The sequence below is a fragment of the Emys orbicularis genome, chromosome 8, assembly GCF_028017835.1.
Source record: "Emys orbicularis isolate rEmyOrb1 chromosome 8, rEmyOrb1.hap1, whole genome shotgun sequence".
NCBI classification, from domain to species: Eukaryota; Metazoa; Chordata; order Testudines; family Emydidae; genus Emys; species Emys orbicularis.
The window spans coordinates 20,030,326-20,046,121 of NC_088690.1; the positions used below are offsets into that span (position 1 = coordinate 20,030,326).

Below are 15,796 nucleotides of genomic sequence, written 5' to 3' on the forward strand. Positions count from 1 at the left end.
GGTAGAACCATTTTAGTGAATGATATTGGAAATGTTCATTTGCAATTCATACAGTAAAGCCATTCTTCTGTAAAGGGAGAGTGTCTTTAGAAACAACTGTCTTGCAGTTTAATCAACTCAGTGAGCCCCCTCCATCTTTAGAGTAGACTATTTATCAGATCTGTTATCCTTTTTTAAACTATGAGTTATGAAACCTCTTTTTCATCCCTCCTCTTATTTTGACTTGGGGAGAGTTTTCTTTTTTCAGTGTAAAAACAATGAGGAGTTCTTGTGGCACCTTAGAGACTAACAGATTTATTTGGGCATAAGCTTTCGTGGGCTGTAACCCACTTCATCCGATGCATGGAGTGGAAAATACAGTAAGCAGGTATAAATGTACAGCACATGAAAAGATGGGAGTTGCTGTGCTTACTGTATTTTCCACTCCATGTATCTGAGGTGCCACAAGAACTCCTCATTGTTTTTACTGATACAGACTAACACGGCTACCCCCTGAAACCTTTTTTCAGTGTGTATTCCTTCTTCCCCTCCCCTGCCCCATGAAGATCTTGATTTGGCATTCAGACCCCTTCCTGCTGCAGAAGTCTGTACTATAAGGTGCTCAATATGTTTATCATATCCTCAGTGTCACCACAGTTGGGAAATAAACACCTTAATTTTTTCTCTCAATATCTTTGGGGTGGGGGGGGGGTCAATGAGAGTCACAGATCTCCTCCCTCAGTATTTTCATAACCTGCAATAAATTCAAGTATGTAACTCCCCTTCCCTCTCATATCTTCAAGGCCACAGAGATGTAGGGACACTTGATGTTTTGGACATAACAGCATGTGGGATCTGTGTGTTAAAGTCTCACTAATTGCTTGCACATTTTGTCAATTAAATACTGGTGTTAGTTCTGAAATCTTTTGCATACTACACTGGTGTGAACTCAAGTTCACCATGTTGTTGCAGGAGCCAGTAACTGGTACTTTCTGCATAAGTTTTCTATACTGTATTTTCCATGTATATTCGCATTGTAACAGATTATACAATTCTCAGTGCTATGGGACTTCTGTTGCAGAGTGCATACAGATAGAGCTGTAGAAAGCCATCTTGGTGAAGCTGGTGAAACATGATTTTTTTTTTTTAATTTCGTATTAATGTGCCTTGTTCTGGAGCTATACTTATATTCTGTTGGGCTTGATATTTTGCTAATGGATAAAAGAAAAACTGTTCAGAGGCCACAGGAGAACTTCAGAGAGCTTTATTTTAAAACTTTGTTTCTAGGAATGTGGACTTAGATGGAGATCCTCATCCTCACTCTGACCCTTTGATGACATGTTATAGTGCTAGAGCAGCATAAAGGGGCTCCAGAATCCCTGGATCAGGCTGTAGAAAGATTTCTGTGGTGCAGGAGCTGAGGAAGATGCTGCTGTAATGCTGTCTTTGGAGGTGGTGGTAGCAGGTGTACTGGGAGCAAGGATGGAAGGTTATATCAGGGTTGGGAAGCACTGGGTCTGAAAGGGCAATTTTTACACTTCTGGGAGAATGTCAGATTGTATAGGAACAGTATTGAGAGATTTTGTTTGACTTCAGATTGGAAGTTTAGACTAAATTTGTCTAAATGGGGGTCACATCAAGCAGCACTGTGGAGAAGGGTTGCTAATAACTTAGGCCCTGAGGGCTGTCTAAATTACACCAGGGGCCAGGAAAAAGCTGAGGATCAGAAGGGCTCAAAGGTGTCTTAAAGCTACATTATCCCTCTCTTCCCCAGGCTGTGAATTCAGTGCTGACTGCAGTGGGGAATGCGCTTTCCAGAGCGGATAGACAGATGTACTAGCTCTGCTTGAGCTAGTGTGCTAAAAATAGCTGTGTAGCCAGGGGTAGCACAGGTAGCAACTCAGGTGTGTACCTGGGGAGTCATGGTGGGTTTGTATCAGATGGCTAGCCCAAACTGCTGCCTGGACTACCCAAGGCTACACTGCTGTTTTTTGCACACTAGCTTAAGCAGAGCTAGTGCATTTCTGTGATCTGTCTGTGCTCTGGGAAGCAAGCTTCCAGCTGCAGTGTAGACATACTTTAAGTGAGGAAGTATCATAAACTGTTGTGTTCAAGATACAAACAGCTAGCTTTTTAAGACCAAAATTATAGACTTAAAATGCTGAACAAATATAATATGAAAATGAAAAGACTTTGTGGATTATTTTTAATTTAATGGAACGTTGGGCTTGAAATAGTTAGTTGACGGGAACTCATACCCCATTATGCTAGTAAATGGGACTAGAAAATGAAACTGATTTTTATCTGCAAAAGTGAAACTTTTTTTTTTTAAGTTAATACTGGTTTGAATGTTCCTTTTTTTATATTGTTTGGTTTTAATTACTAATGACTATATTTATTTAATTTATAGGCATTTCTGTGATATCGGAGCACCTGACAAATTTTAGTGAATTTAGCCTTCCAGCTTTCTTTGAGATAGAGAAGTAGTATTAACTCTAAGAGCAGTTGATTTGAAGAAACATTTGGCATATACAGTAGAACCTCAGAGTTACGAGTACCTCAGGCATGGAGGTTGTTTATAACTCTGAAATGTTCATAACTCTGAACAAAACATTGTTCTTTCAAAAATTTATAGCTGAACATTGACTTAATACAGCTTTGAAACTTTATGCTGAAGAAAAATGCTGCTTTCCCTTTATTTTTTTAGTAGTTTAACACAGTACTGTGCTGTATTTGATTTTTGGTCTCTGCTGCTGCCTGATTGTGTACTTTCGGTTCCAAATGAGGGGTGTGTTTGACTGGTCAGTTCATAACTCTGAGGTTGTACTGTACATTCATTCAGTAATGGTATATATGCAATTTAATTCACTTTCCCTGATTATAAGCTTTTGAAGAGAAATTAATACCCCTTTGCGGTTCTACCTTTTTAATATGGGAAAAGGGGCTGACACAGGCTGGAAGGGGACAGTCTCGCTGTTAACATTTTACATATATATGTTTTACAAAAGGTTTTATTTTGATTGGGTATCCACATTTTGAGTATTTAAGGTTTAAAAATAGGTATGCAGTTGTTAATCAGAATTCTAGTTTAGTACATAGGCTGTGGAGAAAGTGATGCAGTTGTGTCCAAGTGTAATTATACGTGTGCAGTTTCCTTAGCTAAAAAAGAACATAAGCCAGCCCATATTAAATACCACAGCTTTTAAGACAGTATGCTTTCTCATTGATGTGCCCCTCCTTTTCCCCCTCACCCCCGCATTAATGGTGCGATGAGAACCGTCACCTTTGCAGCACTTGGCATCTGGAACTGCCTTCCTATATGTGTTTCCCATCTATTTTAAGTCTCAGTTGAATACATGCTTTTCCCCCTGCTTATGCCGCCTAACTCTGTATAATGTAATTCTGTGAAGCATTTTGTCTTCCATGGAGGGGAGAGGGTTCTAATTAACAGTAACACAATATGCTATATGAAATATAGTAGTATTGTCACTTGTGTTTTTTACAATCATATCACCTCTGGCTATGAGGTCTTCGGATTTCACAAGTTGAGGAGGGATGGGCCTGAACAGTATGAAGGTGGGAGACTTCCAAGGAATCACAGGATGATACAGGAAACTTCAGTCAAGTCAGTCTTCAAATGAAAACTGAATTAATTACTCAGCATGGTGTTCTGGGATATTGTGCTGTTGAAGGCTTGTGCTTCAGATGAGACGTAAAGCAGAGGTTCTGACCAACTGTGATCATCAAATTCTTCATCACACTTTTACAAAAGTGAGGTGTCATGACCAAGTGTGGGTAATTAGTTTCTGCTTATCTAAATTCCTAAGTAGTTGCAACCAGATTGGTTTGTTCAGTTTGAATTTGTGCCCATTAACTTATCTTGGAAAACTTACAATAAATATAACACAGCATTTTAAAATTTGATAACTGATAAACTGAACAAAATCTTACCTAACCCTTTCCTCAGAAACAGCCTAAGTAAATGGATAGTCTTTGAAAGTCATCAAAGTTGGGCTGTATCTGATCAAAGGAAATTATGTAATCAAGGGCCCTCTACTGAGTGTGCTGCATCCAGCCCCTGATGTACAAGCTCAAGTATCCTAACTGACCTCAGCTTTCTGGGAGAAGAAGTGGTCTCTTAAATATCTGGTAACCAAATAACAAGACTTCATAAACTGAGACAAACACCTTAAATTTCATCTGGCGGTGACAAGGAAGCCAAATCAGTCCCAAGCGTCAGAGTACTGTGTGTAAAATTCTTCAGTGGGCATCCATTTTTTGTCTTAGCTGAAATTTCCAAGTGGAGTTCAGATGTAGACCCAAGTAGTAATCTTACACCAGCCTGGAGGTACAAATCCAGCAAATGTTCAACCTTCTTGCCAAACACAAGTGGGGGTAAATGTTCTTGAACACTGCCATTACCTGAATAGACAGTAATGCACAAGGGTTCTAACAAGACTGCAGTTTGTATATCCAAGTAACAAAAGGAAGGCACACCATCTTAAGCAAAGGGTATGTCGGCCATTTCAGCTGGTTGCTTCCTCCAAGTCACCAATTAAGTTGTTGTTAACTTCCTGCACCAAGTACCGTAGATATGTAGTACTGCTGTAGCCTGTTAAATGGCTCCTGCATTCCATCTCTGAGGTGTCAGCAATTTAGTCATGGGTGAACTAACTAAATATAACATTAGTAAAATAAATGGATGAAAAGCTGCTATACATTCAAAACTTTGATGTGCAACCTGTTTGATGATCATATATTTGGGTATGGACACACCTGGAATAAGTCCATAAAACAGTGATTTTATTCCATGACGACGAATGAAGTGATAAAGGAAAGTGTACTTGTTACTGACATTTTGCAAGGAAAAAAAAAATAAACTTCATTATCGTATGCAGTGTTGTTGTAGCCATATTGATCCCAGGATATGAGAGAGACAAGGTGGGTGAGGTATACCTTTAATTGAACCAACTTCTGTTGATGAGAGAGACAAGTTTTTGCGCTTACATAGAGCTCTTCAGATCTGGAAAATTTAGAGCATGTCTACACTTACGTTTTATAGCGCTCTAACTTGCTGGCTCAGCGGTATGAAAAATCACCCACCTGAGCGCAGTACGTTTGAGCGTTTCAAAGGGCTAGTGTGGACAGGCTCCGAGTGCTCGGAGCTATTCCCCTTATGGAGGTGGATTACCAGGAGCCCTGGGAGAGCTCTCTCCCAGCACTCACGCGTGACCACACTCACGCTTCAAAGCACTTTGAAGTTTCTAGTGTAGATGTAGCCTTAGTGTCGCAGCTAAATATTGTTTATCATAATTGTTTATCATAAGTAGTTAACACGTTTCAAGGGACCATTCAAGCTGAAGTGGCCTGTTAACACCCCTCCAGTAATTAGGAGGAAAGGTGTGACCTGTTCTGTGGGGAGCTTGTTTCTGATGAGGTTGGGGGATTGTTTGAAAGCCAGAATAGAGGGTTCAGTAAAGATTTCTTTCAGTATGAGGTCCCATATCAGCATGGGGACAGGGGGAGAGGGTGCAGGGACACATGGGGAGGAGGGGTGGCTGAGTGGGGTGCAAGGACACAAGGGGACGGGCAATGTGCCTGACTGAGAGAAGCTAGGGGTCAGCCAGCATCTGTATGGTGGAGGCTCCCTAACAATTCCTCCCCGCCCAGAAAAACACCTGTTCCATACTTCTCCCACCCAACAGCCTTTCCGATTTGACACTCTGGTTCCTTCCTAGCAACCACGTCCCCCTCCCTCAGCTCTTCTGATAACCCTACTCCCCCAAGCCTTTGCACTGCATCTGAGGGGTGTGGGAAATACATTTCTGTATTGTAATTTAAATTATTATTATTCAGAATTCTGTATTAATATGCCTAGTAAAGAATCTGATCAAAAAAACATTTCCTGAATCTTTTTTGTTGTCTGTATTGTTATAGACATAGTTGCTAACAGGTATTTTGAAATAAATTACCAAAATAATTGAAACTGGTATGATTATATTGGGTTGGTTTGAGAAATATGCAGAATTTTAAAATATTATGTTTGTTTTGGCACAGAATTTCCCCCTGGAGTAACACTTGCAATAGTCACTCTGGACTGTAGAAGAGCTTTAGTATTTCTTTTTTAGAAGCACTTCTCTTTGTGTTTCAGAAAGCAGTGAAACTGGCAAGATTTCAACTGATAGGAATAGGCCTGTTTTTCTTGAAAAATGGCTGCCTTCTTTGGCCTTAGTGTTCTAAAGACTGCACCTCTGGCTTCTTCAACCTTAGCTGAATTTTGTGTGCATCCCATTTTGGATAAACGCAGTGTGTTTTTTTGCATCTCCTGTAAGCCGTTGGAGTCTTGGGTGTCATTCATTTCAGAAATCTGTATCTCTTATAGTAAGTATGGATACATTCAGTTTAGGATGCCGTGCCTAACTGGGCCATTTGCTAACCCACAGCTTCTGGAAACCAAGAAAGAATAGATTGCATGGAAAAGTTCCCTCTCTTGAATAAAACCCTCTGTTTGCCAGAAGCTGGGAATAGGTGACAAGGGATGGATCACTTGATGGTTACTGTTACGTTCATTCCCTCTGGGGCACCTGGCATTGGTCACTGTTGGCTAGATGGACTTTTGGTTCTTATGGTATTTAAACAGCATGGTAACAGACACAATCTTTTCCAGCTGGAATCATCTGTAGATGCGTAGTTTTACTACCAAGGATGATGCCAGATGTCTAAAGTTTTGCTTGGACTGAGATCCAGGACAATGACAATCTTCTTACTTTGGAAAAGAGCCTTCTGTTTGTCGTCTTTAAGATCTGTAGGTAGAAAATGAAACTAGTGTAAAATCCAGGAACATGGAGCCTGACTAACTCACAGCTCCAGCATGGACTCATAATGTCTGCCACTCACACTTATTAACTTTGTCTTGAGAGCTGCTGTTCTTCTTACTCTTGGGTTCTGATAATCTTTTTCTGAGGATAGATCAAATCCTGCATCTGTGTTTTGAGTCCTTTCACCTAGCAGCCATGAATCTGATGTTTTAGCAAGGGAGACTATTGAATACTGATTTGGCAGTTAAAAACATCATGTTGCAATTTTATAAGACTGCCCAGCTTCCATTTTGAAATGGAGTAGATGGATATTCTGGATGGTTCTTTACAAACTTCCCGGTTCCTCTTTTTTAAATTTTTATCTTTGATTAAGATATTCTGTACTGTTCTACCCATAAAGCAAATTTAGCAGCCTTTGCAACTTACCAAGTTTCTCTCTAGTGTTTGTCTTATAATCTGTCTGAAGCCTTTCCTTTAAAGGTGGTTATATTTATATTTGCCAGTTCATAAGCCTACATTGACATCCTCTTCTTCCTTTAACCAATTGAAATAACAGAGTATGAAGACTGCAATATATCATCTTCTAATTTGGGTAATTGAGTTTTCAGGGAACAAGAAGGCTTAAGATTCCACTTCATCCTCTTTCTAGTGTTCAGGTTTTTCAAAGATAGATGGGTGCTCAACCTGAAGTTCTTGAATAGATTCTTCTCAAAGTCACAGTTCAGGATTGAGACCTTTTATTCCACCATAGCAGCAATTTCCAAAGGAGATTTTTCTATTGTCAGGTGTTCTTCAGCTCAACAATAAATAATAATAATGTGTAGATAATTATTAGGCTTGGCAGAAATCAATTTTTTTGTAATTTTGATGGATAATATTGATTTTAAGCATTTTATTCTATTGATTTTTCATTATTGCAATAAACTGTGTGGGGGCGAGATAATTAATGACAGTAAGTGTTGAGATTCAAAACATTAAAACAACTGTTAAAACACAAATTGTCAACATCACATGTCAAAATATCCAAAGTAAATATCCTTAAATCAAACTCTAATGTTCTCCAGCAGCATTTTTCTTGCTTTGCCAGTCTACACATTTTTGATGATCAGTGCAAATATTTTGTGTTGGTTTGTGTGAAATCAATGTTTACGGACACTTACTTATAAAAATCTAATCCTTCCAAGCCTAATTATTATATGAAACCACACAGGAAGATCTCAGCTTCACATGTGGCTGACAATGTTGCTAGTATGTTGCCTTACTATTTGCCCTACCAAAATGCTAGATAATGTTGTGTTTTTCCTCGGGCAGAAAAGGATGTATGTATACCCATTCTGTGATGACTTGCTCGTCAGAGCACCCTTCCTGGCGAAAGCTCCCGAGCAGTTTTGGCACAGCCCAGATTCTCTTCTGAAACAACTCAGATTTGTCAATCCCATCAAGAGCTGAATTACTCATATGGTTTATATTATTTATGAGAAGTTGTAGATACCAATCTCCATGGAAGTTTTTTTTCTACAAGAGGATGGGATTCAGAAGCTGGTTGTGACAACAATAGTGTAATCGATTCTTCAGTCACATTTATTAGGGCTTTATCTCTGATCAGGATGGTGGTCTCTTGCACCATCATGCTGTTGTGAAGTTCCACATGTATCCTCTCTCTAGCAGTTTATTTTCCTGGGAGCCCAGGACCCATCATCCTTGTCCTTGCTGGTCCTAGTGCCAGAGGAGTATTGACAGTCCCTCTCTAGGGGCTAAAAGAAAGCAGGTATTCAGAGGGTCACACTGTCTGAATCTGAGAGCATTGGTGAAGACCATCTATACCAGCTTCAAGAACGGGGAAGCTCATTTAGGGACAGTTTCATCCAAGATAATGTAAGAACAGAGCTTCAAAACACTACCAGTTGGTTCAAGCTTAGAGCAATCAGATATGCTCTAGGATAGGTGTGGGCAAATTACGGCCCATGGGCTGGACCTGACCCGTCAGGGCTTTGGATCTGGCCCGCAGGATTGCCACCCCTGTGGCGCTGTGGGCCCCATGCCGCTCCCGGAAGCAACCGGCACCATGTCCCTGCGGCCCCGGGGGGGTAGATGGGGAGGGGGCAGAGGGCTCTGTGCGCTGCAGGCACCGCCCCCCGCAGCTCCTATTGGCCAGGAACAGGGAACAGCGGCCAATGGGAGCTTTGGGGGAGGTACCTGCAGGCGAGGGCAGCACGCTGAGCCCTCTGCACCCACCCCGCCTTCCCCCAGGGGCTGCAGGGACATAGTGCCGGCCGCTTCCAGGAGTGGGGCCAGGGCAGGCAGAGAGCGTGTCTTAGCCCCGCTGTGCAACGCTGCCACCCCGGAGCTGCTATAGGTAAGCGGGGCCGGAGCCCGCACCCCAACCCCCTGCCGCACCCCTCCTGCACTCCAACCCCCTGCCCTGAGTCCCCTCGTACACTCCACACCCCTCCTGCACCCCTGCCCTGAGCCCCCTCCTGCACTCCACACCCCTTGCCCTGAGCCCCTTCCTGCACACCATACTCCCTCCCGCACCCCAACCCCCTACCCCAGCCCTACATTCAGGGCCCTGCATACAATTTCCCCAGATGTGGCCCTCAGGCCAAAAAGTTTGCCCACCCCTGCGCAGGAGCTCTAACTCCTATCCTGATCAACCAAGATATACTTGTCACAGATCCTAGCAAGTGTCTCTTCATAGACACCAACTAGGTCTGCTGTGAGGGGAATCCAAGCCTCTGCTGCTGAATTCCTGGGTGTTCTAAGCTTCTGGAGCCTCCGCAGCACTGTTCCCTCCATTGGCCTCCCTGGCACATTTCCTGGGCACTGACTCGTCAGCCCACCTGCCCTAGGTCTCCAGGACCAGCGCTGACCCCCAAGATACCACTTATTTGCACACACCTTGTCCCAGAACTCCATCTTAAAGGTGTGGTGCTTCTGGTTTACAGTTTAGCTGTTTCAGAAGCACAGAGCCGATAATACACACTCATGCTTTGCACAGTCTAACACACTTATGCTCTCTTGATCATGTAAAGCACAGAAGAGTACAGGTCATATAAAACAATAAATTCTAAATGCATGTTCCTGTCGTTTCCTTATCACACTAGGATATTCTTTGGACTGGGGTCTGAGTCCTTTTTGTTGTCCAGAGTCCATGGGGCTATCTGTGCTCTGGAAAGTAAACTGAGTCCCTCTGCCCCGTGTCCCCACAGCATGGGGAGGAGGTGACCAGCCCTGTGTGGAGAAAGAAGTGGTTCAGGACTATTTAGAAAAGCTGGATGAGCACAAATCCATGGGGCCGGATGCACTGCATCCGGGGGTGCTAAAGGAGTTGGTGGATGTGATTGCAGAACCATTGGCCATTATCTTTGAAAACTCATGGCGATCCAAGGAGGTCCCGGATGACTGGAAAAAGGCTAATGTAGTGCCCATCTTTAAAAAAGGGAAGGAGGAGGATCCAGGGAACTACAGGCCAGTCAGCCTCACCTCACTCCCTAGAAAAATTATGGAGCAGGTCCTCAAGGAATCAATTCTGAAGCACTTAGAGGAGAGGAAAGTGATCAGGAACAGTCAGCATGGATTCACCAAGGGCAAGTCATGCCTGACTAACCTAATTGCTTTCTATGACGAGATAACTGGCTCTGTGGATGAGGGGAAAGCAGTGGATGTGTTATTCTTTGACTTTAGCAAAGCTTTTGATACGGTCTCCCACAGTATTCTTGCCAGCAAGTTAAAGAAGTATGGGCTGGATGAATGGACTTTAAGGTGGATAGAAATCTGGCTAGATCGTTGGGCTCAACGGGTAGTGATCAATGGCTCCATGTCTAGTTGGCAGCCGGTATCAAGCAGGGTGCCCCAAGGGTCGGTCCTGTTTTGTTTTGTTCAATATCTTCATTAATGATCTGGAGGATGGTGTGGGCTGCACCCTCAGCAAATTTGCAGATGACACTAAACTGGGAGGAGTGGTAGATACGCTGGAGGGTGGGGATAACATACAGAGGGACCTAGATAAATTAGAGGATTGGGCCAAAAGAAATCTGATGAGGTTCAACAAGGACAAGTGCAGAGTCCTGCACTTAGGACGGAAGAATCCCATGCACTGCTACAGACTAGGGACCGAATGGGTAGGCAGCAGTTCTGCAGAAAAGGACCTAAGGTTTACAGTGGACGCGAAGCTGGATATGAGTCAACAGTGTGCCCTTGTTGCCAAGAAGGCTAACGGTATTTTGGGCTGTATAAGTAGGGGCATTGCCAGCAGATCGTGGGACATGATCATTCCTCTCTATTGGACATTGGTGAGGCCTCACCTGGAGTACTGTGTCCAGTTTTGGGCTTCACATTACAAGAAGGATGTGGAAAAATTGGAAAGAGTCCAGTGGATGGCAACAAAAATGATTAGGGGGCTGGAGCACATGATTTATGAGGAGAGGCTGAGGGAACTAGGATTGTTTAGTCTGCAGAAGAGAAGAATGAGGGGGGATTTGATAGCTGTTTTTAACTACCTGAAAGGGGGTTCCAAAGAGGATGGATCTAGACTGTTCTCAGTGGTAGCAGATGACAGAACAAGGAGTAATGGTCTCAAGTTGCAGTGGGGGAGGTTTAGGTTGGATATTAGGAAAAACTTTTTCACTAGGAGGGTGGTGAAGCACTGGAATGGGTTACCTAGGGAGGTGGTGGAATCTCCTTCCTTAGAGGTTTTTAAGGTCAGGCTTGACAAAGCCCTGGCTGGAATGATTTAGTTGGGGATTGGTCCTGCTTTGAGCAGGGGGTTGGACTAGATGCCTCCTGAGGTCCCTTCCAACCCTGATATTCTATGAGGTTGCTACATGCTGGGTGACCTTGCTCTCTTCTGTACCACATCACCTCTTCCTATCTGGCTTGCTGTTAATCCCCACCTTCTTTCTCTACACCCCCACCCCGACTTCCTTTATTCTGTCTTTTGGTTAATTTTCTACTGCTCCTTCCTTCAGATGAGTCAGCTAAACTGGTTTTGTAAGGATGCAGCTCACTGGTTGTCCCAGATGTTAGCACCTGAATAGAGTAGTTTAGTCCTAAGCGCCCACCATTGTATCTATCTGTCTTTATACCTGCTACTACATTTTCCCCATAGTCGGATGTTGACTACATTAGCTGTGATAGTACCATCTATTTTTTCTTCACAAATTGTCATCAGAGTAGGCTAGTTCTTAATAAATAGCTTGAAACAGTCAGTCACTGGCTTCCTTCATGGATCTTGGGGGAGAATTAGTTTAGCTTCTCCTGCTCTCTTCAGTGAAGCTGAAACAAATAACTAGTTAGGGAAGTATTTTGTAATTTCAGCAACATTTTTCCTGTGTTCCTGGAGTTGTACTTTAGTCTTTGGGTAAAAGATGCCTCAAATGAGCACTGCACCCATTTGTCAAATTTCAGGTTCCCATCATCTTCTAAATTTCTGCTCATCTTTGCTATATTTGCAGCATTGACTGTGACAAAGCTGCACACTTGACACTTGAATTTTTTTCCACAGTTTGTTATAGCTTTTACTGCTGTTACTTTTAAGTGTTCTGCTGTATGGTCATTTCCTGATGCATTGTTTGTTTCTGTGAGACAGACAGCCCCTTCATCTGTTGTCACACAAGCACATGTTACTGGATCATTGTGTATATTGCTCCACCCATGAAGACTACCATAGTAAGACATGATAGGCAGTCCATAAAAATGGTGCAAATATAAGTTTACTAATCAGTTGGTCCAGATTGTTCAGACATGTGCACATCATCTTCAGTCATTGCCTTCTGATGAGTATTTTTCATAATGTTGTTTCATTCTGACAGCGAGGCCTTCCATCTGTTTGTTCCACTGTTTATGTTTGGTGCGTGTTCCTTATTTTACACAGAGGTACAAGAATTTCTTGAAAATATTCCTAGGTAGGGTCGTTTTTACGATATGCAGCCAGTTTTCCTGCAGTTCCCAGGTGTTGAAATCAACACTCTAGAGCAGGGGTAGGCAACCTATGGCACATGTGCCGAAGGCGGCATGTGAGCTGATTTTCAGTGGCACTCACACTGCCTGGGTCCTGGGCACCGGTCCAGGAGGCTCTGCATTTTAATTTAATTTTAAATGAAGCTTCTTAAACATTCTAAAAACCTTATTTACTTTACATACAACACTAGTTTAGTTATATTTTATAGACTTATAGAAAGAGACCTTCTAAAAATGTTAAAATGTATTACTGGCATGCAAAACCTTAAATTAGAGTGAATAAATGAAAACTCGGCACACCATTTCTGAAAGGTTGCCGACCCCTGCTCTAGAGACTGCACTCTCAAGAATGTTGTCCCTTCTTCCCACAGGGTCCTATTTTGACAATATGATGCTCCTTTCTAGTTCCACACTTCGATGCTTCTCCCTTGTTATGTAACTCCCCTGCCCCATCCCCAGAAAAACAAAATAACAATCCAAGACTTCGCCTCATGTAACCTGCATGCCTTTTGCACTGCAGTAGCTTTTGTTTAGCGACAGAGGGAGGCAGTTCAGAAATTAATTTCTGATCTCTGTCCATGTACCCATGCAAGGAGACAGAGCAAGGCCATTTACGTGAAGTGCCCGGAATCATCCAGAAGCAAGGGCTGGTGGTTACTGGGCAGATCACTGCTCTTTTTCCCATGTGCTGGACAGTGACTTTCATGGTTAGTGGAATCAAAAATATTCATAATTGGAGAATTGAGCCAATCAGAGCTCAGGTAAAGAGATGCTTTAAAATAGGAGTATGAGACCACCCAGGTGTGCTCAGTGGATGAATCTGATGAGATGATACATGGTGTTTTCTAGAGTCAGAAACCAGGTTCCAACGCCTGTGATGACATTGCCAGTCTCTTGTTCCCAGTAGCATAGTCCTAGGTCTCCCACAAGATCAAGACCTTAATACAATGCACTTACTGTGCCATATTTATAAAGCTTCATCTCAAAAGTTAGATGTTTTCCCCCTGATTCGTTCTTTATATAGAAAAGCAGCCTTTAACTCAGTTCTTTATAGAGACTCTCATGGATTCAGCATATTTTTTATTTAAATGTTATAAGAGATTATATGTTTAGGCCTTAATATATTTTGTATTAAATTCAGATTTTATATTAAACAGGTTTATTTTTTTAAGAGAAACTTGTAATTTAAATAAAAAATCCTAATAAAAATCCATTTTTTGGTGTGTGGGTTTTTTAACATTGATTTTTATCCACCCTGTGAGAGAGCATTCCACAAACGGGGCACTTTTAAGGGCTTAGTCTACACATTTGGCACAATGCAAAGTTGTGGATGTAGTCAAGGCAAGGGCAAAACAACGTTTTTGAGTTTCTTGCAGCAAGATCTTAATATGGGCCTAAAAGTTCAAACTCTAAAAATCCAAGCAACAGCTGTTGTCTGCTTGCTATCTCTAGCATGCTGAGGTAGAATTTCATCTCACTGAGGCATAATATTTCACAAAGTTGCCTTGCTTCTCAACCCTTTGCCAATAAAGAGAAATCCTTCTTGGGACCTAAACCTTGTATTAAATGCCCAGACTAAGCATCCCTTTGATCCCCCAGAAATGCCCTTATTTTTTGTCTTCAGCACACAGATATTTTGCTGAAATGGAAAGGAGCTAAAGATGGGTAGATGTTGTGGAACTTCATAGTTTGAAGAGGTTTGATCTGTAGTCAGTGCATGTTCTCTCATGGCTTATTGTGTTGGTTCCATGGTTTGTGAGGCATGGCATGTTGTAGTGTAGATCTGCAGAGACTGTTTTTGGAGAACATAAGTTGATTATTGGTAGCTGGACTTTTCTTTATTTATCCCCTCTTTTACCTTCAAGCAGTGAAACATTCTTCTGTTGCAGTTCACAACACTCTTAAGCAACACCACAGAATTTAAGAAACTGGCTAGTTTCTTTGCGTCTGAGAACACCCTAGGTAGCATCAATTAAGCTGAGCTGTTTATTATAAATTAGACTTTGCTGCTACCTGCATTAGCCAGAGTTCCCACTCGCCACTACATATGCCCATTTCAGATTTATACCACAGGCTCTCTTCTGTAGCTGTTCTAAGAAATTTATCCTTGAAAATGAGGCTTTTATTTGGAATTTTCTTACTCAGTAGTTTTTCCCCTCCCCTCATGTTTACTTTGCATGGACTAAAATTTAATTCTGTCTACTCATTTCTTCAAGCATTGTTGACCAAGCTAAAATAAGCAGAGTGAATTTCTTAATATGAGGGCATGCTGCAGCAGGTACACAAGGGTCTAATTAATTCACAATAATTGATGGACCAATTGTGTATTGCTCAGTTTTGCAGATTTAAAGTAGGCAAACATAAAAAGCAATATTGTTCATTGAATTTTGTAAAAGTAATGTAGTCAACAGGAAACCTCTTTCCGTACTGTGTTAAGTCCTTGCTGAAAAGTGATGGGAGAACACTGTGTTCCAGCCAGTTAAAGTATCTAACTGAAAATTAGTGAGATTCTGCTCTGTGTTTTATGTGACATTGGGCAGGTGGTTTTAAAAGATGCCTAACAGTGCACTATGGATAATCAGTGGCAATCTATTGCTTAATTTGGATATTAGTAGATTACTAATTTAGTTGCCATCTGTATGTGAAATATTTCAAGTATAAAAATATAATTAGGCAGGCCAAAAAAAAAGAGTAACTAGCAAAATACACACAAACTAACAGCAAAAAATGAAGTACAGCAGAAGCAGGAAGCCTGCCAAACAGTCAGTGGGACTACTGGACGATTGAGATGCTAAAGGAGCACTCGGAGAACACGGCTGTTGCAGAGAAGTTAAGTGAATTCTTTGCAGTGGTCTTCACTGCTTTGGCTCAGGTGTGGGAATCGCCCTCAGAGCCTTTCTCTTTTAGGTGACGGATCTGAGGAACTGTCTCAGTTTGAGGTGTTAGTAAAGGAGGTTTTGGAACAGATTGATAAATTAAACAATGTCACCTGGACCAGATGGTGTTCTGAAGGAACTCAGATATGAAATTGCAGAACTACT

At 42.0% G+C, this 15,796-nt stretch overlaps 1 protein-coding gene across 3 annotated transcripts in view; it reads left to right on the plus strand.

Annotated features, from left to right (window-relative positions):
- Positions 1 to 15,796, plus strand: part of MIER1 (MIER1 transcriptional regulator) — a 54,612-nt gene that overhangs the window by 980 nt on the left and 37,836 nt on the right. The gene's annotated exons all lie outside the window — the stretch shown is intronic.